At 44.9% G+C, this 24,333-nt stretch overlaps 1 protein-coding gene across 13 annotated transcripts in view; it reads right to left on the bottom strand.

Annotated features, from left to right (window-relative positions):
- The window catches only part of LOC138848073 (uncharacterized), a 213,082-nt gene that overhangs the window by 121,534 nt on the left and 67,215 nt on the right, over positions 1–24,333 (bottom strand). For 2 of the 13 annotated variants that reach the window (XM_089310657.1, XM_089310662.1), the window contains exon 5: positions 17,541–23,867. The exons of 8 other annotated variants lie outside the window; for them this stretch is intronic. The gene's annotated coding sequence lies outside the window, so the exon portion shown is untranslated. Of the gene's footprint in view, positions 1–12,906; positions 13,542–14,742; positions 15,312–17,540; positions 23,871–24,333 lie in introns of those variants that run through there. 3 more of the 13 variants (XM_089310659.1, XM_089310656.1, XM_089310660.1) reach the window with 3 other exon arrangements.

Raw genomic sequence — 24,333 nt, 5'->3', positions numbered from 1 at the left:
TTTTTAAAAAAATTCTTCAGTGCTTCAACTCACTATTGAGAGTCCTCATTTTACTTATAGTTTTGGCTTTGTGCTGGCTCCTTACCCTTTCAGCTTTATGCCATTTCCCTTATGGACTCCCAGTTTTTCAATTTCCTTCTCATTTCTCTTTCATCAACAACTTTTGCCATCACGTACCTTAATACAGAAAAAAGTTTCCATCTGATATTTTAATCTTAAAAAGGTAGAGAACACCTCCACTTATGATATATTGATGAGGGAATAGTAAATTTAAGCCTTTTTAGTACAAAGGGAACTCAGTTATTAAGAATGGATTTGCCTGGGGTACTTCTTTAAAAAAAGATAAATGCTAGACAACTGTTCACTGGCTGGTTTTGGCTGCCACAAACTGAATAAAACTGGTTCTGTTGCTAGGAACCTGTTTTCCCATACTAGCCCACCATTCTGTTTTTTAATTTTTATTTTATGTGTTACATTTTCTTTTGGGTATATGTATACATTTACCAAGTTACACTCTTGGTTTTATGCTTGATTCAAGAATAACTGTAACCAGATATCCCTTTTTTTTTTATCTATACTGCTTCAACTCACCATTTACAGTCCTCATTTTACTTATATTTATATTTTGGCTTTATACCGGCTTCCTTATTCTATTGGCTTTGTGCCATTTCCCTCATGGTTTCCCACAGCAACTCTGATGCCAGACTCATGCCACTGGTGACAGTGAAAGGACTTGTATGCTCATGTGTGGAGCAGCCAGGCCCAGCTGGAGCAGAACCCACACAGCTAGGACATACATATATGCTTACACAGACAGACAGACACACAAACACACATGCTCACTCCACAGGGGAGTGAAGTTCAGGCTCTGCTTTGTTGGGAAGAGCAGAGGCTGCTGGAATGCAGCAGGAGCAAGCCCACAAAGCTGGACGAAACCCACCAGGCCCATCACACTTCTGCAGGGGCCAGAGGTGATCTGGAGAAGCATGGCATTAGAGGAGCCTGAGCTGCTACTGGTGACAGGGATACCTAGCATTCCCTGGTAGTCTCCCCAGTACCTAGCTCTCCCGGGTGCTCCTGCCCCTCCCCCACACTTCCTTGTTGGCAGCATTGGCTTCAGTATTACTTGCATGTGTGTCCAGTATCGGTGCTGAAATCAGTGTTTCATCTCTCAACCACTTACCTGCACCCAGGGCAGGGGCCTTGTTCCTCCCACAGACAGACTAGGTGGGGCCGACACAGGACACAAAGAAGGAAGGCCATGCTCGGCCATCTGCTCCCTTCTCTGTCATCCCGGGAAAACTCTCTGATGATCAGTGCTGACAGCACCACAGAGGAACAGGACAGGAGCAGAGTGGGAGGACACAGAATGGATCAGCAGGGCTGAGACCTGTCCTGTGTCAGAAGTTTGTAGCCTGGGGAGTCCTGCTTACTGCAGGGGCAGGCACAGACTGAACTCAGGGAGCTGGGTGAGGTGTGTGGGGGGGAACCCACTGCACTAACTAAAATTCAAAATGCCAAGGCTTTGAAAGTTGTTACAAGGAGTAGCAACGGCATAGCAGATTAAACTACTGCTTGGGAAATGGGCATCCCATACTGGAGGGCTGGTTTGAATCCTGGCTGCTCCTCTTCCAGTTCGGCTCCCAGCTAATGTGATGGGAAGGTAGCAGAGGATGACCCACGTTCTCGAGTCCCTGCCACCCATGTAAGAGTACAGAACGCCTGGCTGAGACCTAGCTGTTGCAGCCATTTGAGGAGTAAACCAGAGGTTAGAAAAATCTCTCTCCTTCTTTTTCTCGTTGCACTTATTTGCAAATAAAACAATAATAATAATTAATAATAATAAAACATTGGTTCAAAACAGAGGTGTATTGGAGGAAGAGGACAGGTTACAGGTAGAGAGCCCTGCAGAAGGCTGGGATTTATCGAGCAGCTGACAGAAGGTGGTGGCAGAGCTAGGTCATGGCACATTTGCCACAGTTCTTCCCTCTTTCCTCAGCCCTGCAAAGACCACAGAAGCCCCCAGTATAGGGTTGTGCTTATTCTGAGGATGAGGAGGCTGACACTCATCCCTCCTGAGCTGGGAGGGCACCACTGGGACAGGACTGGTAGAACTCCACAAAGCTACCATTACCCAGAACCCTCTCTTTCCATGTTCTGTGGCAGTTAGAGGCCACCAGTGTTTCCAGTAACCCAGAACCCCCTCTTTCCATGTGTCCAGTAACTGACGGACCTGGGGTTCATTTTCTAGACAGGAGGCATGTTTGGCAGAGCTCGATGGATCCAGCTCTGCATGTCCTGCTGACTTGAGGACATTTGCTTCCAGGTGTGTGGCCCTGGGCTCTCTGGGCTGCTGCTGAGGGTGATGCTGGCTGAGTCTTCAGTGATGCCCATTGTGTGCTGAGCGTGGATACAGTCATGTCGCTGCTTCCTCAGAGTGACCCTGGAACATGGGTGCCTGTGTGCCCTGGGTGTGAGCCTGTGTCAGGACACGGATGTCTGGGCAGGCACTATGCAGAACACTCAATTCGGGTGTGGGGTGAGCCCATCTGTGAACCCACCGGGCATGTGGTTCCCACAGGTGGGAGTGGGGTGGGAGCCTTCTGCACAGGTGCAGTGATGGTCATGGGAGGAAAGCTGGATGGCAAAGGAGGATGAAGAATGACCATCCTAGGGAAGTGGGGTGGGGCTATCCATGTCCCTGTCCTCTGCACAGTTCACCATTCTGGGACCTGGACTTCAGGCATTCACTGCCTGTGGGGCTGACACCTCCTCTGATCTGATGGACAGGAGCTGTGGGGAGCAGTTCCCTGTGGTTCTTTGAGGTTGTGTCATGGTGGGATTTTTGCCTTTCAGCTTCAAAGAGCTGTGGGACCTGGAGGTCTTGCTGGTCCAGGAAGCAGCACACATCACTGCTGAGTGTGAGCAGTTACAGAACTGGAGGCTGCATATCGGTGAGTTGGAGATCTGCTTCACAGAACCCCAAGGGGCTGCCCTGGTTCCACCAGTCCCTGATGTCCATGGCCTCTCACCAGGCCTCCCCCACCCATTTGGCATTAGGCCAAAGCTGAGTGACTCACAAGCAACTCAGGGGGCTGGTAGGGACAGAGTTGAGGTACAGCAGGTGCTGAGAGCTCAGGGATTCCCAAGGGCAGGGGGCAGCCTGCAGGTCCTCCCTGTCGCTGGTGGAGCCAGCCCAGTTCAGCAACATTCCAGAGCATGTAGCCATGGGGTGAGGGGCACCTTGCCTGGGCTGTGGGCAGGTGTCCAGCAGATCCCTGGGTCCCACATGGTTGGGCTAAAGGCCTCTTATAGAAGGCTCCTAGGAGGAGCCATGGCTGGGGCATCAGGGGCTGAGAAGCTACCCAGGGACCCCTCCCAGGGAGAGGAGGACAAGCGGGTTTGCAGTTCACAGTGACCTAATTGCCCTTGGTTCCGTGCTGGGAGGAGGACTTGTGGTGGAGGAGGCAGGACTTGAATCTGTTCACATCATCATCCCAGGACTGCACAGAAGCACAGAGACTAGGAGGTGGGCTCAGCAGAGCACCTGGAACAGTGCCCCAGGGGATTGTTCTGGAAATGTATCAAAAACCCACCTTTATTGATGGTTGACTTACGTATTGCAAGCCACGTAGGGGAGGGGGGAGGTATCTTGCCTGAGCAGCTGACAGGACACAGAGGAAAGGATTGGCCACAGCCTGTGTGGTCACTGTCACAGATTCTGGGGCCGACAAGGAAGGGGCACGGTGCGTTTCAAGCACATAGGACAAGCAGGTAGACAAGGGGGCTTCCTTTAAGGGATGTGGAGGCACCAGGATGGGTGGGCGCCTGGGTGAAGGCTCTCAGCAGCAAACAGTTCTCAGGCTAGGCACCCAGACCCTGTCACTTCAGGTCAAGGTCTTCAGGCAACAGCTGCTGAGGGCAGAGCCCACCTACTCCTGGGCAGCACAGCCCTTCTCAGAACAGTCCTCACTAAGCTCTAGCAAAGGGTGATGACTTCTGCCCAGGAAAGGCAGCAGATGGCAAGTCCAGCCCCGCCCCCCCAACACACACACAAGGAGGGTCCTGCTGGCCTTTTCTGCCTTGGAGACGAGGCAACAGACACTCACCCAATTAGAAGATCTAGGGCCTCAGGGTCTGACTCCTTTAAGTTCAGTCATGTTAGGGCTCCTATGCTGCCTCCAAGGGCCACTGCAGAAAGGCCAGCAACTGGACTCATACCATCTCCTCTCCTTTCCCAGCCACGAGACTCACACACTCTAGAAATGCCTAAAGATGCTGAAGAACTGGAGGAAATATCAGAGTAATAGCAAGGTAAGGAGGAGGTTGAGGGCCCCTTTATGACAACTTCCTGCATGCTTGGTACAAGCAGTGCATATTTCCAAGGCAGTACGCTGCTGATTCTCAGATGGCTGGAGGTAAGTGTTCTCACCCTAAAGTCTTCCTGTCCATCCATTGCATGGTCATCTTCTAGGGAGGGAAACTGATGTCACTATTTGGGTCACCACTAGGTCCAAGGTTGGGAGGCATCTTGGTGCTCCAAAAGGGTGAATCTACTGGGAATGAAGCCCACGCCTCCTGAGAACTGTGGGTAATGAGGCCAGAGCCCAGGCAGAGCCAGCCTCTCCCAAGACACCATGGAGCCCAGGGCTTCCATGTTCCAAGCACCTCAGGCTGTTCTCCACCCCATCCTGTTCCATCCCTGGGGTCTTGTCTCACCCAAGCCTCTCCTTTCCTGTAGCTGTGTCACAAAACAGACATGGGGATCACTGCCCAGGTGTGGGGGAAGAAGTCAACACTGCTGCTAGACATGAACAAGATAAAGACCGAGAGTCCAGGAAAATACCAGGTACGAGCCCTCTACCTGCTCTCACACAGGTAGCACTAACAAGCCAGACATTATCACAGCCAAAGTCTCCCACCTGTTGTAAAGTGCAGCCCAAGGGATGGCCAGGCCTAGAGAGACAGGGTTATCCTTGTAGTATTTTTTTTTTGACAGGCAAAGTTAGTGAGAAAGAGAGACAGAGAGAAAGGTCTTCCATCTGTTGGTCTACTCCCCAAATGGCTGCTACGGCCGGCGCGCTGTGCCAATCTGAAGATAGGAGTCAGGGGCTTCCCCCTGGTCTCCCATGCGGGTGCAGGGTCCAAGCACTTGGGCCATCCTCCACTGCACTCCTGGGGCCACAGCAGAGAGCTGGACTGGAAGAGGAGCAACTGGCACAGAACTGGAGCCCCAACCGGGACTAGAACCTGGAGTGCCGGCGCCGCAGGTGAAGGATTAGCCTAGTGAGCCACAGCGCCGGCCTATCCTTGTACTTTAACAGGTGGCCTGGAGAGCAGAGCTTGGAGAGATGAGGTCATGGGAAATCTCAGCCACCTGGAGGTTGTGAGAAGGGCTAGAGTGCAGAGTGAGGGGTCAATGCCAACCAAGAGCTAGCTGGGAGCAAAATCAGGTTGGACTACGATATGCATGGAATGAGTTGAGGGTGAGGGCCATCCAAATTATGCCCTATTTTACTATTTGTGATCTCATATTTCTGCCTTTTTTACTTTTTATTTTGACTATGCCAATGTATCTCAACAATCAGGAATGAATAGTGTACCAAACCAAAAAATTCCATCCTCATAGTTCCTACAGGTATCTGAAGCAGTCTCCCGTCCCGCCTCACACAGCCACTCCCCCAGTGGAAAATAACTTAAACAAAGCCAAATGCATTTGTAGATATCTCAGTGTGCATTAGTAATTTAGAATTGTTTTTTAAACATGAGCATCATCACCCTTCAAATATTGCTGGAAGTCTACAATATCCAGTCAGTATTCATATCTACCTAACTGCCTTCCAGTCTCTAACTACATTCCATCAGAATGTGGAGCTTCTCTGTAGAGGAGCTAGTATTAAACACGTAAAGTAAAAACTTTCAAAAATGCCTTAAATAATGACAATTCCCATTGTGCCACTAAAAAGGCCACACTGAGTTATAAATTCAACAAAATGTTAGGGCATCAGTTCGCAGAAAATTACAAATCACTCATAACAGATATAAAAGATATAAATAAATGCAGAGTTGGACTATGTTTCATGGTTAAGAAGGCCCAGTACTACTATCAGCTTTGCCCACTCTGTCGAGTGGATTCAACCCAAAACCAGTCCAGGTCTCAGCAAGCTTTTCAGTAGACAATGCCAAGCTGATTCTGGAATGGACACAGAAAGCAAAGGGTCTAGAACAGCCAAAACGATGCTTATGCAGAAGAGATATGCTGAGAAACTCAAACTATTCTTTTTAGATTCTTCTACTATACAAGTACAGTAAGGAAGACATGGCTGTGTTAAAAAATGACAGATGTATAGCTCTGTGGGAGAAAATGGAGAAACTGGTTCTCCAATTTAAGTGATCTTTGACCAAGGGCCCAACAGAACTCACTGGATCCAGGTTACTCATTTTAACAAATGATACTGAAACAATCTGGCACCCCTATGCAAAGCAAAGCACAAAGTTCTCAATACATACCTCTACAGAACTGATTTAAAATGGACCACAGATCTAATTAACTATGAAATCATAAATATTCCATAAATATACAGAAGGATATGTACTTTGATTTCATGTTGAGTTTTTGCAAAATGCAAAAGCATATTCCAAGAATGACAGAAAAAAAATTGATCAGTGGAACTTCAACACTTTTATTCTGCCCAATATATTGTAAAGAGAATGAAGTAAAAAGCTAGAGAATGGGTTATGATTAGGGAGTGGGAGAAAATTGTATATTTTTTAAGGATTTATTTATTTGAAAGGTGGAGTTACAGGGAGACAGAGGCAGAGAGAGACAGAAGTCTTCCATCTGCTGGTTCACTCCCCAGATGGCTGCAATGGCTGGAGATGCTCTGATCCGAAGCCAGGAGCCAGGAGCTTCCTCGGGGTCTCCCACGTGGGTGCAGGGACCCAAGGACTTGGGCCATCTTCTACTGCTTCAGGAAAGAAGCAGCCTGGACTCGAACCGGAGCCCATACGGGAGGCCCGTCCTTCAGGCAGCGGCTTTACTCGCTACTCTACAGTGCCAGCATCAGGAGAAAATATTTACAAAACATACAGCTAATGAAGGACTTGTTCCTGATTATACACTGAACACTTAAAATTTAATCCAGAGGGGCCGGCACTGTAGCTCAGTAGGCTAAACCTCTGCCTGTAGCGCCAGAATCCCCAATTGGCACTAGTGGTGTCCTGGCTGCTCCTCTTCCAATCCAGCTCTCTGCTATGGCCTGGGAAAGCAGTAGAAGATGGCCCAAGTGCTTGAGCCCCTGCACCCATGTGGGAGACCCGGAAGAAGCTCCTGGCTCCTGGCTTTGGATCGACTTAGTTCTGGCCATTGAGGCATTTGTGGAGTGAACCAATGGGTGGAAGATCTTTCTCTCTGTCTCTCCCCTTCTCTGTCTGTAACTCTACCTCTCACATAAATAAATGAAACCTAAAAATTTTTAATGAGCAAAAAGGTGACCCCTCCACCCCGCAACTGGCACCGTATATAATAGGACACTATCTCCAATAAGCACACAAAAATAGTATACTGAGTGTTAACAACATGATGAAATACCACTGCAAGTCTATTTGCGTAAAATCAAACAGAACTGCTAATAGGAAATGTTGACAGGAATGTGGAGTAACAGGAACACGCATTTACTGAAGAAAGGAATTCAAAGCAGAACAGGAACCTGTAAGATAATCTGACAGTTTCTTCCAAAAGTACACACACAGCATCAGACTCCAAATGTGTATCTCTATGTATTCAATTGACCTGGAAAACAAGCACACATAAAAACCCCTTGCCATGCTCACTGTCTTATTCACAATCACTAAAAACTGTAAACTGGATGATCTTCATGAGGGATGAATACGCAAACTATATCAGATCCATAATGAGGAACAGGATTCAGTGAGAAAGAGTAACAAGCCGTGAAGTCATGTGCTGACTGGGCTAAATTTCAGGTACATTTTTCTAAGAGAAAGAATCCATACCCTAAAGTCTACATGCTAAGATTAAACTCACAGGACATTCTGGGAAAAGGCCAAATAGAGATGGAGAACGCACGAATGAATGGCTGTCAGCGGCCACTGGAGTTCAAAGAGTTTGACTGCAAAGGGCCACACAGAGATCTTGTAAGGCAAAGGAGCTGCTACTTCAGTTGTTGGACTGGTGGTTAAGAGACACTCCCATGTGGGTTCAAACCACTGGTGTTTAGGAAACACTTTCAATGTGGGTTCAAACCATTGCTGGTTAGGAGACACCCATGTGGGTTCAAACCCTTGCATCTGTACTTTCCACACACTGCTCATGTAGACAAAAAATGCACCCAACTGTACATCTGAGTTTCATTTCATTTTATGTAGATTTTACCCCAAAGCTCAACAAACATCTATGTTCCCTGAAGGCCTCACTGTTGATTGGCAGATGGTCAGATGGTCACAATAGGACTTCAGTGCTGCTCTCAGAGCTTGTTAGACCTCAGCAGCAAACCGGGAAAACCCTCTTTACTCTCTTTCCCAGGAGGCAAGTCCCATTTCCTGTGATTTTGGTGTATTCTGCCTATGGTACTCTTAAGTGTTCCAAATGAGATCCCTAGGCTATACTCCAGTCAGGAGGTCTTATGTCACAGAGATGCAATCAAAGCATGGGTGGGGGTACTCTCTAATGCAAAACTGAGATAAAAGGAATGGAGATCCAAGCGAGGGGCCTCCCTGGACCTGGCCACAAGTTGTAAGAAGTGGTGCCTTCCTCCTGGGCCTGCATCAACCCCATAGGCTTCGCAGCGTTGGAGGATGTTCCTCTAGCTAGGGACATATCAATCGACTTTGCCAGGATCATGAAACTTGAGTCTGGATCCTGCAGATCTCACCATATTTATCACCGCTCTAGTAGGGAGTCCATGAATCTGAATTTCACTCCTTAAGAAACCCAGTGCCCAGACCTTCCCTTCCAAACCCTTGCCTTGAGGGAAACAGCTGAGTGTATCTATAGTCAGTCCTGGGTCTTTGCAATCTCCTGACTCACAGTCAGCCAACCTCCCCAGTGCACTGAATTTATGGCTGCAAGGGGCCCTGGGCTGCAATCAAGGCAGTTTCATAACTTGTTGGTCCTCATGGCTCTGGCTGGCCTTGCTAAGGTGCTTCTTCCTGGAGGGGTCATGTCTTCAGAGTGCAAGGCTCAAGGCCTGCCATAGGTGTAGTGCCTGGACTGGCACAATGGCCTGCGAGGTCCTGACCTCTGGGCAGATTATGTTACCACCACTCCAAATGCAATCACGCGAGAAGCAGGAATGACAGTTTTGCCTGTACAGCAGGCATTCCTGGGGGACTTCCACAACTGACTTGGATACAATAGGAAAGCTACAAGCTGAAATCCAAGTTGATAGGCCTATTAAGTCCTAAATCATATATGCCTGGGAGGCTCCCCTATGAAAGCAAGGAGGTAGATAATATAAAATGCAGTTTTGCTACATTAAAAGGCAGTAGAATTTTGGCAATCAAAATAGCTGAGTTGCTCAGTGAGGTTAGGCCAGTAGCACAGATATCAACAGTGACCCACCAAAGGAGGAACTCCAAAGTAAGGGTAAGGACTGTCCAGTTTGAGGCCACACAAAGTCATTAGGAATTGGTGTTGTCCCAAGAATTGGTGGACATGTGAATTTCAAGATGGCCTTGAGTGAGGGTGGACTGCTCGACGACAAGTAGGATGATCACAAGTTCTGCCCCCTGAGACACATGACACTACCCCGGTATCTGGAAGGAGGTATCTAATGTGAGATGACTGATGGGGGCTCTGCAAATAGACGAAGTGTCAGAGGCTGACATCCTCGTAAGGACACAGACTCCTCAGGGTGTGGGTTTGTCTGGCCTCTGAAAATACCACTCCCATTTAACAAGAGATTCTCAGTGGCTGGAGGCCAGGGCCCAGCTCATGATGCTGAGGGAGGTAGTCCAAACTCTCTGAGTCAAACAGTAGTGTCACTACAAGCGCAAAGCTAACTTGAAATCCTTTACCCATGGGGCCCTCAGAACCAAAAACTAGCCATAGAGTAATCCTTAGCTTTTTCCTTGGAAGTATGCCTGACCAAGGTGCATCCTTGTGGGTGGCTGGTGAGACAGATGAATCTTAGGGTTCTTTAGAGGTGAGGAAGTTGGTGTTATCAGAAACTGAAAATGTGCTGGGCTTCCCTGGTTGAAACTGAATCAGTGAGGAAAAGCAGATATATGTGGATTCGTTGAGGAATTTGTCTGAAATCCTTGTTCAAAATATAGACCAAAAATTTGAGGTTGCAAGCTCTCATCTCATATGGAACTAAGGTCCACACCCACTTGGACAAGAAGTCAGTTGCTGATGATTGAGGCCCATTTTTCCTCCTCCTCTTGATTATCAGTTGAAACGATGTCCTCAACATAGTGTCACAGGTGGATGCTAGGAGACAACTGAAGGCCAGCCAGATCCTGTTAACACAGACCACGAGCCCTGGAGGACCACAGAGGCAGTCGACTGGAAGTCTCATAAAGGTGCATTGTTGGCCTTCAAATTAAAAGGAAACGGTGGGGCTGGTGCTATGGTATAGCGGATTAACGCCTTGGCCTGCAGCGTAAGCATCTCATATGGGCGTCAGTTTGAGATCCCCTGCTCCAATTCCCAACCAGCTCTCTGCTATGGCCTGGGAAAGCAGTAGAAGATGGCCCAAGTCCTTGGGCCCCTGCACCCAAGGAGGAGACCTAAGGAACCTCCTGGCTCCTGGCTTCGGATCGGTGCAGATCCGGCCATTCCAGTCAATTCTCTCTTTCTGCCCCTCCTCTCTCTCTATAACTCTGACTTTCATATAAATAAATAAAATCTTTACAAAATAAAGTAAATGGTGCCAAATCTCCACAAGACACATACAGTTCTTGCCACAGCAATAATGGCAAAATTATCAGGGGCAGTCTGATAATATCAAGTAAGGCAAATTCAAAGCGAAGCATGACCTTCTTGAGGTGGTGGTAACTTGCGGGATGCCTCCATTCCTATCCGCCAGCTTGGAGAAGGTGCTTGATGGGTGAGTTAATAGATGACTCAATGTATTTCAAAGAATACTTATACTCTATCATGGACAGCTATGTCGATTCCCCACTTGTCCTTCTTGAGTTATATTTTAGGGTGTTGACAATATAGGGATGTGTGTTAAGTGTCCATGCCGCATCAGTACAAAAGACTTGGGATTGATCTAGGTGAAGAACAGAAGTCTTAGGCTGTCCATGCCAAGGAACAGAAATGATAGGCAGAAGAAGAGGTAGGCAGAAGCAACACAAGGACTCATAGGAAGAGGTTGGGTCCTGTCTTGATGCTGACCATGGCAGTCGACCCAAGGGCATGTCCTCTTCATAGTCTGTCAATGAATAATGACTGATGCACTTTACTGGGAATGATCACAATGCCGTAGGAGTTAGTGCCTGATGATCCATAAGGCTCTATAATGTGACCCTAATACATGGTGATTGTCATCCACAAAGATGCCTGGTGATGATTGCTTACCGCTAGTGTGCACAAGAATCCCACCATGGTTGAATGTCTGGTGGTCTTCTCTCTGTCTAGAAGGGCCTCAGTGGTGTCCAGAAACTCATGAGACTTGCCTGAAATGAGCCAGTAGGCAGCAGTGCAGCCTGCGAAGCCACTGACTTTGTTGACGATGTTCAGAATAGGTCACAACATGTATCACAGGAAGTCAGAGAGCGCACCACATCTGATTACACAGCACTGGACTGCAGAGAGATGCTGAAGCAAACTCTGGCTGTGAACACTCTACGTGTCTGCCTTCGTATTTCCCAGGGTGCTTAGGGTTTGCGTAGGTTGATAAACTTCTGAAGTTGCCGCCAACAGGGCCAGAAGTTTTGCTCGGTCCTGTGGTGGGACTGCTTTTACAAGTAACAATGGGAATGCTGATGTTGTGGCACAGCTAACAATGCTTCCGTTTTATATTGTAGTGCTGGGGCATGCCCCAGCTACTATGCTTCCACTCCAGCTTCCTCCTAAGGTGCATGGATAGACAGTAGGTGATGCCTGAAGATCTCAGGACTCTGCAACCCATGTTGGAAAAGAAGATGGAGTTCCTGCTCCTGGCTTCACCTTGGCTAATCTGTAGCTGTTGCAGCCATTTGGAGAGTGAGGTAGTGGTTGGGATGATATCTCTATGTCGTTCCCTCACTAATATTTTTTTTCCAAATAAAAAATCATTAAAATGTAACAATAGCCAAGGAACTGTGACAGAGTTGTTAAGATGTCATTTGGGTTACCCACGTCCCATATCAGAGCACCTGGATTTCAGTATAATCTTCCTGCAGTCAGGTTTCCTGCTAATGTACACTCTGATGGATAGCAGGCATTGGGTCAGTTACTTAGGTCTCTTCCACCAATGTGAGAGAACTGGATGGAGTTCTTGGCTTCTGACTTTGGCCTAGCCCTTTCAATAATGTCTGCAGGCTTTGGGGGTGAGGCCAACAGATGGAAGCATCTCTCTCTATCTCACACTGCCATTCTAATAATTAGTATATAAAGGCATCAATACATTGTATTTGGCATGGCAATTAAAGACATCATTTTTGGTGCCAGCATCCCATCGCAAAGTATCTAGGATCAATACCTGTCATGCATTCACATCCAGGTTCCTGCTTCTGCTTACCCTGGGAAACACAGGATGGCTCAGATATTTGGGCCCTTGCCACTCAAGTGGAGTGATCCAACCAGTGGGAAATCTGTTTTCTTGTCTTTCAATGGAACATAATGACTAACGCTTAAGTAAGTGAATAAATAATTCCACTGGGGCCAAGGTAGCTTGGTTGGGACTGTCCTAGGGGCAGCTTTGCCATTCAGGGCTGGTGGCTTGCACATACTCACTGAAGAATGCCTAACAGCTCTCTTTTATTCTTAATTGTACACGTCCATTGAAATACAGAGGCTCCTGCTGTAGTGTGGTGTTTAACATGATCTGGACACCCACTGCAGTAGAAAACGTTTATGTTCACCCTCTGTGCAAACATGATGCCATCTGTTTGTGCTTTCCAGACAAGCTGGACAGGATCTTGATGTGGCTCAGTGACAGCTGCCAGCTGCCAAGTCTGTTGCCCCGTGATTTGTAGGCTACTTCCTGTCAGGAACACAGCAAGGTTGCCCTTCTCAATCTGTTCCTGTCCAGTCTTTGGGCAGGCTTTGTATCTCCATCCACAGCAAGGTGTATATACATCTGTGTGGACTTCCTTGGTGTCTGAGATACAGAACTTCACCACCTGAGACGGTTGCAGACAAGGCATCTACTTTCTTAACCATGTCCTGGGTGGTACTTGGCAGCATGTGAGGAGCAGCCAGCTGTCATCTGGTGCATGCAGACTCACCATCCCGCAGCACACAAGACTCTGCATTACCCAGGTGGAGGTACAAATGTTTGAAATGATCTCATGAGACCATGTTACTTATACGGGGCTGCCAGCAACACTGTGCACACAACCTCAAGAAGCCTCACTGTCTCACTGGGAGTCTGTGGGGGACACAGAAACCAGCGATAAACCAATGGGTGAACCCATGCACTCCATTAACAACGTCAGTCCACAAGTCTACCAGGTACTATTTCCCATATGGCAAATGACAGAGAAATTTTCCACAGATAAACTTTAAGCCTTTTTGACATGCTCTTATATTTATCACATTAAATATTCCTCAACACAACTGTTAACAATAACTGGATTCAACAACATTGTAGAATACATGATGTTGTGCATGGAAAAATCTAAACACTCCACCAAAAAAATGGTTCAAGATGAAAAACCAATTCAGTAAAGTTACAGGTTACAAAATCAACATACAAAAGCAGTAGCTTTTTATATGCTAGCAACCAACTTGCCAAAAATGAAATCTAAAAAGTAATCCCATACACAATAGAGACAAAAATAAAGCACTTAGGAATCAATGTAACCAATTAAGTGAAAGATATCTACAATGATAATTCTAAAATGTTGAAGAAATGAATCATCAAGGACTCCTAACATGGAAAAATATAACTTGCTCACGGATTGGAAGAATTAGTATAATTAAAATACCTGTATTAATTAAAGCAACCTACAAAATAAATGAAATTCCTATCAGACACCAATGACATTTTTTACAGAATGAGAAAATAATCCTAAATTCCCTAAGAAATCACAAAATATCAAGAATAGCCAAAATTATCCTGAGCAAAATTTAAAAAACAATCAACTTGGAGGCATCAGAATGCCTGCCTTCAAAGCTTACTACAAAGCTATAGCAATCAAGGCAGCATGATAGTGGAATTTAATTAATTAATTCATCAATCCAAACAGGTAGAGACAATTGATTTTTCATGGAAGTGCCCAGACTATACAATGGAAAAAAGTATCATCTATTCAGTAAGTGGTGCTGGCAAAACTGGATGCATCTATGTAGAACTGAATATTACAGTACTATAAAAACTGAAAGCCTGTTATTAGTATCAAAATCATTGCAACTGGAGGACTTCATGCTCAGTGAAATTATTCTGATACAGAAAGACAAATATTAGATGTTCTCCTTTATATATGAGAGCTAAAATTTTCTTTTACGAAAAAAGAAATCAGGCAACAACAAAAGAAAAACAGAAAAAAAAGTTAATGCCTGTGTATATCAGTACTGCTGCAAATATAGTTTTGTTCAACTTTCTTTTATATCTTTATCAAACAAATTCTTAAGGATGATATACTACTATAATTTTAATAATTCATGATCATTTTAAAATTTACTGTGTATTAGTGTGTGGGGAGCAACTGGGAGCAACTCGGACTAGACTAAGTTACTGGAATTAAGACTTATTCTATGCATCTGCTCTCCCACAATATGGCGCTGGGAGAGGAGGAAACAGCTTCTACACAGCTGCCTCCAGTTCAACCAATAAACTGTAGGACCTGCTCCTGATTGGAGGAGAGCAGTGTACTCGGCGTGTGGGTAGCAGAGTTGGGATTGGTGGAAGAGGAAAAAAAAGGAGGAGAGAGACAACATGCACCGGGAACATCTATCTGAAGGAACACCTGTGCAGCCCCCGAGAGAGCCGGCCGGTGGTGTGCCGCTCCCCTGCGGAAGTGGGGAAAGTGGCAGGGGGCCCGCCCCTCCACGGAGGTGGAGGGACGTAGCCAACCTGGGAAGAACCAGCAGCAAACCCGGGGAGGGCCGAGCAGACAAAAGAACAGCGCAGGGTCCTGTGTCATTCCTCCACGAAGACGGGGAGCGACATTAGTGTAGTAGTCATTTTTATAGAAACCTTTGATTTAATAAACATAAATCTCATAAGTACAACTTTTGGATTACAGCAGTTCTTCCCCCCATACCCACCCTCCAACCCGCAAACCATCCCAACTCCTACCCCCTCTTCCATCCCATTCTCCATTGAGATTCATTTTTAATGATCTTTATATACAGAAGATCAATTCTATACTAAGTAAAGATTTCAACAGACTGCACCCACACAGACACACAAACTTTAAAGTACTGTTTGAAGACTAGTTTTACCATTAATTCTCCTAGTACAACACATTAAGGACAGAGGTCCTACATGGGGAGCAAGTGCACCGTGATACCTGTTGTTGATTTAACAATTGACACTCTTCTATTTGACATCAGTGATCACCCTAGGCTCCTGGTCATGAGCTGCCAAGGCTATGGAAGCCTCGAGTCCACAAATTCCAACATTATTTAGACAAGGCCATAATCAAAGTGGAAGTTCCCTCCTCCCTTCAGAGAAAGGTACTGACCTCTTTGGCGGCCCTTTCTTTCCCTGGGATCTCACTCTTAGAGACCTTTCATGTGGGTGATTTTTTGCCACAGTGTCTTTCTTGTCTTTCCATGCTTGAAATGCTCTCATGGGCTTTTTAGCCAGATTCGAATGCCTTAAGGGCTGATTCTGAGGCCAGAGCACTGTTTAGGGTAGTTGTCATTCTAGGAGTCTGCTGTGTGGCTTGCTTCCCATGTTGGATCATTGTCTCCTTTTTAATTCTATTACTTTTTTTTTTTTGACAGGCAGAGTGGACAGTGAGAGAGAGAGAGAAAGACAGAGAGAAAGGTCTTCCTTTGCCATTGGTTCACCTTCCAATGGCCGCCGTGGCCGGTGCACTGTGGCCGGCGCACTGCGCTGATCTGAAGGCAGGAGCCAGGTGCTCCTGGTCTCCCATGGGGTGCAGGGCCCAAGCACCTGGGCCATCCTCCACTGCACTCCCTGGCCACAGCAGAGAGCCGGCCTGGAAGAGGGACACCCGGGACAGAATCCGGCGCCCCGACCGGGATTAGAACCCGGTGTGCCAGCGCCGCTAGGCGGAGGATTAGCCGGCTTTTTTTTTTTTTTTTCCTATCTATTACTATCAGCAGATGCTTGGTCTTATTTAGGTGATCCTTTTTTTGGTAACTTTTATTTAATAAATATAAATTTCCAAAGTACAGCTTTTGGATTACAGTGGCTTTTTCCTCCCCATAACTTCCCTCCCACCCACAACCCTTCCATCTCCCGTTCCTTCTTCCATTCCATTCACATCAAGATTCATTTTCAATTGTCTTTATATACAGGAGATCGATTTAGTATATATTAAGTAAAGATTTCATCAGTTTGCACCCACACAGAAACACAAAGTGTGAAATACTGTTTGAGTACTAGTTATAGCATTAATTCACATTGGACAACACATTAAGGACACAGATCCTACGTGGGGAGTAAGTGCACAGTGAATCCTGTTGTTGACTTAACGATTCACACTCTTGTTTATGGTGTCAGTAATCACCCCAGGCTCTTCTCATGAGTTGCCAAGGCTATGGAAGCCTTTTGAGTTCGCCAACTCTGATCTTATTTAGACAAGGTCATAGTCAAAGTGGAAGTCCTCTCCTCACTTCAGAGAAAGGTACCTCCTTCTTTGATGGCCCATTCTTTCCACTGGGATCTCACTCCCAGAGATCTTTCGCTTAGGTTTTTTGTTTTTGGTTGTTTTTTCTTTGTTTGTTTATTTTGTTTGTTTGTTTGTTTTTGCCAGGGTATCTTGGCTTTCCATGCCTAAAAACACTCTCATGGGCTCTTCAGCCTAATCCGAATGCCTTAAGGGCTGATTCTGAGGCCAGAGTGCTGTGATCTCTTTGACACTTAATGCCATCTTACTAGTTAAAGTGATCAGTTTAAGTTCATAACTGATCATAAAGATAGGACTTTTTTTGTTTGATTACTTTTATTGCCCTTGCCTATATTCTTCCTTAATAGATGAACTCTTTATTGAATGGAATATAAAGCTCTTATGAGGTAAATTTAAAAATACACTATTTCAAAAATAAAAGATTTTAAAAGAATGACAAGCCCTCACTTTTTTAATTTCTGGTTTGTTAAGAATAGTGTACAAATTAAAATGTCTCTGTAGTGATTCTCAAAAACCAATAAAATCCCAAATATGAAAAAGCTTATCTCATATTCATTGTATTGCTCTGATGCTGTTCAATTTCACATACACACATGAAAACATACTACCATTTTAGTTTATTAAAGGAAATAATCTAAAATAAATATCCATCACCAACTTAAAACACAGCCAGGTAGCCCTTCGACTGAGCATGACAAGAAAAGAACAGTTCAGTTATTTACAGGTTATGTTTTTGCTTGTATTAATTAACCATTTTCAAATACCATAATATTAGTTGTGACATTAATCATTTAAAACCCCTTAACTTTATACACCAAGTAACATGTTGGTATTTTTCCTTAAATTTCATCCACAAGAGTTGTACATATTTATGGGCTAGTGTGACATTTCAATACTCATATAAAATTTGTACTGATCAAATCTACATTAATCTTTGGCATTATTTTATGGACAGAGCCTTGGGCTCCTTTATTTCATTTTCTAATAAAAGATAACAGATTACTGTGAGCTACACACATCCCCGTGCATGATCCTAGGAAATGACTCAGTAATCTAAGGCTACTGGGATAATCATCCGTAAACCATTTTTTCCACCTAGTTTTAATATTGCAATTGGTTTCAAAAGCAAAACACGGAGAAACAATAAGGGGGAGGGGGGAGGAGAGAGAGAGAGAGAGAGAGAGAGAGAGAGAGAAGATACCACCCATCTAGTAGTTCATTACCCAAATGTCCAAAATACTCAGGGCTGATCTGACCCAGGCTGAAGCTGGAAGATGGTCTCCAATGTGGTAGCAAGAATCCAACTACTTAAGCCATCACTGGCTGCCACTGGTATCCTGAGCATTGTCTTTCCCACCATGCCAAATGTCTACCCTTCAAAAAACTGTCTGACACACCCTCATATAGCCCTGGCTTCCAGAGGAAGAGGCCACAGTCCCCTGTCTTGACCCCATCACTGCATGGTCTCCTACTCCCAAATCACTACACATGCCAAGCTCCTGCCCAACTCCAGCCACAGCATCTGGTTTAATGGATCCAACTGAAGACACTGGGGACCCTGGCCCACCAGGGTTACCAAACATGCAGTCACTGGACGTAAAGGCCCACATCTGAGGCAGAAGCAACCTGGATAACCACATGTCCAAAACTGAAACTGTATCACTGTTACACCACATATTAAAATCAGCTCAAAATGAACTGAAAGTCCATACAGAAGATCTGAACACTTACAACTTATAAAGTAGAAAAGTCCTTGACATCAGCCTCAAGAGTGGTTGCTTATGTGCTAACAACTAAAGCACAGAGAGCAAAAGCAAATGTAAGGAAATGAAACCCCAACAAACTAGTAAAGCAAAGATCAGTGAAATGAAAAGGCACACCAATGGATAGGAGGAAATATTAGCAAACTGGATGTGTGATCAAGGGAATAATACAAGGAAGGCATACCACTAAGCAGCAAAGAATACAATTTAAAAAGGACAAAGGACTGAATCAATGTTTTCCAACAAAGACATACAATGTACCCTGAGGGTATGTGAAAAAGTTCTGAACATTGCTATCATCAGCAAAATGCAAATCAAGATGACAATGGTTATTATATCTGTTAAATGGCTACTATTAAAAAGTTAAAAGATAACAAGTATCGGGCACAATGTAGAGTAAACAGAACACACACTAGTGGAGGGAATGTAAATTGTGCCAGCCATTATGAAAAGCAATATGGAAGTTCCTCAAATGAAATTAAAAAAGGAACAACCTTTATTAGCCATGAATCCAAAAGAAAACCACCATCTCAGAGAACTGTCTGCACCCCCACATTCACTTCAGCATCATTCACAATTCCACGATATGGAAATAACCCAAATCTTTGTTGATGGACCCATAAGGAAAACTGGGATACACACACAGTGGAATCCTCGCCAAACCTTAAAAACAAAGGAAATACTACTGCTTGTCACGAGATGGATCCAAAAGTATGGAACTACAGGACATTACAATGAGTGAAACAAGACACAGAAATAAGAAATACTACATGAGCACACTTACATGTGGAATACACAAAAGTCAAACTAACACAGTCAGAGAGCAGGAAAAATGAAGAGATGTTAGTCACAAGATACAAATATATGGTTATGGTGCTGGAGCTGGGGTGTAAAAGCTTGAGCCTCCACCTAGACGGCCAGCATCCCCTATGGGCACCAGACCGAGTCCCAGCTGCTCCACTTCCCATTCACCTCCCTGCTAATGTGCCTGGCGAAGCACTAGAAGATGTCCCAACGGCTTGGGCCACTGTGCCAAAGTGGGAGACCTGGGGTCCAGCCCTGCCACTGAAGACATTTGAGGAGTGAAATAATGCATGAGATGAGATATCCCTCATCCTCTCTCTCACTCTATCTTACTCTCTTTCCCTGCTGCCTGCCTTTCTTTTTTTTTTTTTTTTGACAGGTAGAGTTATACAGTGAGAGAGAGACAGAGAGAAAGGTCTTTCTTCTGTTGGTTCACTCCCCAAATGGCCCCTAGAGCTGGCGCTGCACTGAGCCAAAGCCAGGAGTCAGGTCCTTCCTCCTGGTCTCCCACGTGGGTTCAGGTGCCCAGGCACTTGGGCCATCCTCCACCATCCCGGGCCACAGCAGAGAGCTGGACTGGAAGAGGAGCAACCGGGACTCGAACCCGGCACCCATATGGGATGCCGGCACTGCAGGCAGAGGATTAACCAAGTGAGCCATGGCACTGAACCCTGCCTTTCAAATAAATCTTCTGGGAAAATACATACATAAATAAAATTTAAAAATTTTAAAAACACTATAGGAGTGATAACTTTGTTAAGTAGCTTCATTGCACTACCCCTTTCATAGTGTATGGTAAGTACCAGGAGAGTCGAAAAGTTTGTGTGAAAATGCAATGTAAAGATCAGACTCATATCGAAACACACATTGCATGCCTTGAATATATACAATTTTTGTTTCTCGGTTGTATTGTAATAAGGCTGGAAAAATAAAACATGCAAAAATAGGTTCCTATACTTAAAATGCAAATAAAAATTAAGGAACTTAGGTTAATATTGTGGGGTTTTGGTAGGCTTCATGGGAAAGAAATGAGTTTTAAAACATTCATGATTGGGGCTGGCTGGCACTGTGGCGTAGTAGGTGAGGCCACCAAATGCAGTGCCGGTATCCCATATGGGCATCGGTTCAAGTCCCGGCTGCTCCACTTCCAATCCAGCTTTCTGCTATGGACTGGGAAAGCAGTAAAGGATGGCCCAAGTCCTTGGGCCCTCGCACCCACGTGGGAGACTTGGAAGAACCTCTTGGCTCCTGGCTGCGGATCAGCAGAGTTCTGGCCATTGCGGCCAACTGGGGAGTGATCCAGCAGATGAAAGACCTCTCTCTCTCCCTCCGCCTCTCCTTCTCTCTCTGTGTAACTCTGACTTTCAAATAAATAAATCTTAAGAAAAACATTCATGAACTTGACTAAACTAAATTTCAGGCGGTTTATATCTTGAAAATAAAGATTCAGGATTTCTATCAAGAGAATATTTAAGACAATATCCAAGTAACACATTACACTGTCACCTCACCTCCCTCAGACTGAAAACTCAGAAATAGAAAATAAAAGTTAGTATATCTGAAGGAAACCAGGAAAGTGAGAAGTGAAATTAGAATTATAAATTACCATATGGTATTCTCCCACCGATGGGTGTACATTCCTATATGCATGTAACACAGTTACATATTACAAGCAGGTTGAGAATTCGCCCAATTAAACCATGGAACTGAAAAGGCAGGGCCTGCTTCATCAGCATGTCACCAGTGACACGGCAACTGGACCCAACGAAAAAGAGTACGCTCTCTGCTGTCCAAATTCTTGCTGGATTTCACTTGAATCTGTACTTTGTAAATGAAGGCTGATAGGAAGATGGGGCAAGTGCTGGGGCTTGGAGCCAGGGGGCTCATGCATAGTTTGATCTCTCACTGACTCACCGGGACAGGTCTTGGTCACAGTCCTCAGGCTCACTGCCCTAAAATGCCTTCCATTTCCCATCACTGGTGACCACAATGGCCCTTGGTTCAAAGCAATAGTTGGTTGTGGGCACATTATGTTTTGAGAACACACCTTTGGGGAGGCACCATGGTAGTTTTTCACCTAAACTCAATCTAAATTCCTAGGGTTTCCATATTTAAATGCATGACAATTTTTAAACAGCCCAATCTGCATTTTTCAGTTCCTACCAGGAGCTACACCTTATGGAGTTAGTTCTGTCAAGTTTTAGAATTTACACTTTCCTATAGTTTTCACAATGACATTCTTTCAGCTTATTTTGTAATCACAGGAAAGGAAGGAGGGAGGAGGGCAGCATGCTGGGGAGAGGAGGGAAAGGTGAAGTATCACTATACTCCTCAATCTGTGTCTATGAAACACATGATATCTGTTCACCTCTGTATAAATAAAAATTATTAAAAAAAGAAATTTAGCTGTGAAAACTGCAAGAGGAAATAAACGAACCAAATGGAGATATCATGTATTTAAGTTGAAGAACAAAGCAAAACATGGCAATACCAAAATATTAAACCAGGATGCTCACAGCAGTATGGCAGGGCCTTCCCCGTGGAATGAGTAGCAGTACAGGCCTACGGCATCTTAGTCACCAGGGGCTGCAGCCTCTGCCAGGGTCAGAGGTGCTCACGCTGCACTTGCTTCACTGGATCAATAGGTGGCAACGTCTTCACTGATCAGGTTGCTTTAGAACCTATTTTCATAAATGGCAGGACCCCAGTAGATATCATGAAGTATTTTACCAGAAAACTGTGGGTCCCATTACATTTATCATATTATCTCTATGTACCTCAAAAATTTAGGGTCTGCCAAGAATTACTCAAATTCTACCTGCACAGAGCAGAGGGCTATACACCATGAACATTAGTCTACTACAAGAATATCTCTTGGGGACGGCACTGCGGCATAGCAGGAAAAGCTTCTGCCTGTAGTGCCGGCATCTCATAAGAGCACTGGTTTGAGTCCCCACTGCTCCACTTCTGATCCAGCTCTGTGATATAGCCTAGGAAAGTGGAAGATGGCCAAAGTGCTTGGGCTCCTGCACCCACAGAGAGACCCAGAAGCAGCTCCGGGCTCCTGGCTACATATCAGCTCAGCTCCAGCCATTGCGGCCCTATGGGGAGTGAACCAGCAGATCGAAGACCTCTCTCTTTTTCTCTCTCTGCCCCTGCCTCTCTGTAGCTCTGCCTTTCAAATAAATAAATCTTTAAGAAAAACCTTTCTTTCCCCATTTGACACTCACATGTCATCTTCCATAGTAATCAGGTGGGGAAATCAAGCAAGGTGATCCATTAGTGTAGGAGGAGTTATCAATCACATAGAGCTCAGTGTTTGCTGAGGCAGTACTTTTAAATTTAACATCATATGTATGAAAATGTTTACAAGGTTTAAATGTCTTTGAAAGCAGCACTCTGAAAACTACACATATACCAATTCATTGAAGGATTTCCTGGACTCCATGCCTGTTCTCTCACTACAGCACTTCAGTAGAAAGCTTTATAATATTTGCAATACTGAACTGCAAGTCACAGTTTTAGTTTCCCCATACGTAATTATAGAGGCCTACATAACTCACAAACACAATTGTATAGAGGTAACAAAGGCATTGTTTGTAGAAAACTCTTCACCTAGTTTTCCCCCATAGATATGACTTTAGTTAAGCAGAGGAAAAGCATCTTAAGATGTTTGGCATAAACCACTCTAATTTTGGAATTTCCTCACAAAGTTTCTATATTTTAACTTCTTATTAGTAGTGCACTAGTAGTTGCTAGCCTAGGCTTTTTGTGGGAGATGCTAAAGTTTCATGGTAGTCACAGGAACAGAGGTTTGTGGAAAAGGTGACAGAACTGAGACGCAAAAGTGAAAAGCAAAAGAATCACATATTCATGTGGCTTTGAGAAGGGTGTAGGGACCAGACAGCCTTTGAGATGCCTGGTGATTGTTGTCAGAGAACATCTGTGGACTGGGAGCATGAGAAAACAAAAGAACAGATTTTTCTTGGTTTGTTGTGTGTGAGGGCAAATTATGGAATCAAGGAATCAAGTTTGAAAATAGCCAACACGAGAAAACCATGGGCAATATAAATAGGTCAAGCTAACAATGAGAGAAAGAGCCAAGACCTTCCTGAAACACGGTACAGAGATAAGGCTGCCTAGGATGAGAAGACCAGTGAGAACAAACACATAGACTGAACATGGGGTCATTTCAACTTCTGGATTTGAACAATCAGCACTAACAGGAACACCAAGAGTGGATAATGAGGAAACTGGAACATCCACGAGGACGTGCACCAAGGAGCTGTTTCGGAGTAGTCACTGGTCAGCATCTCATAAGATGAGGATCAAGGAATGATCCTGGGATATCAACACAAGTATCTGCTAACCAGAAGGAAGGGAGACTTAATTCACCACATACTGTAAGAACCAAACCACAAAACACAATACCTACGGATTTTGAAATTTTGTGTTGTTTAAAACACAGGACAAACAGGGATTTCAATTCACCAACCGATGGTTTAGAACCAATTACACGGCAACCAGAGTGGATACTGCCCAGAAACAATGCCCCTGCCTTCTCAGACCTAAAAATGGTCTACAAATATCATAATCCGAATGATTTCAGAATTTCAAAATCGAATTTAGAAGTAAAAAGAACCTGTATTGAGTTATTCAGAACCTTATAGTTTTATACCTGAAACAAATATACTTAGGAAGTAATGCTACCCTCTCAAAATTTCGGTGCCATCCTCTGATGATAAACGGAGTCCCCATATTCCTAGTTAATGCAATAGTATGACTGGGATATGTAAATTTTACATGATATGTCTTCCCAGATAACCAC

This window comes from Oryctolagus cuniculus, chromosome 12 (genome assembly GCF_051225735.1).
Source record: "Oryctolagus cuniculus isolate XC-2025 breed Fujian yellow rabbit chromosome 12, ASM5122573v1, whole genome shotgun sequence".
NCBI classification, from domain to species: Eukaryota; Metazoa; Chordata; class Mammalia; order Lagomorpha; family Leporidae; genus Oryctolagus; species Oryctolagus cuniculus.
This window is presented reverse-complemented; position numbering and strand designations above follow the sequence as displayed.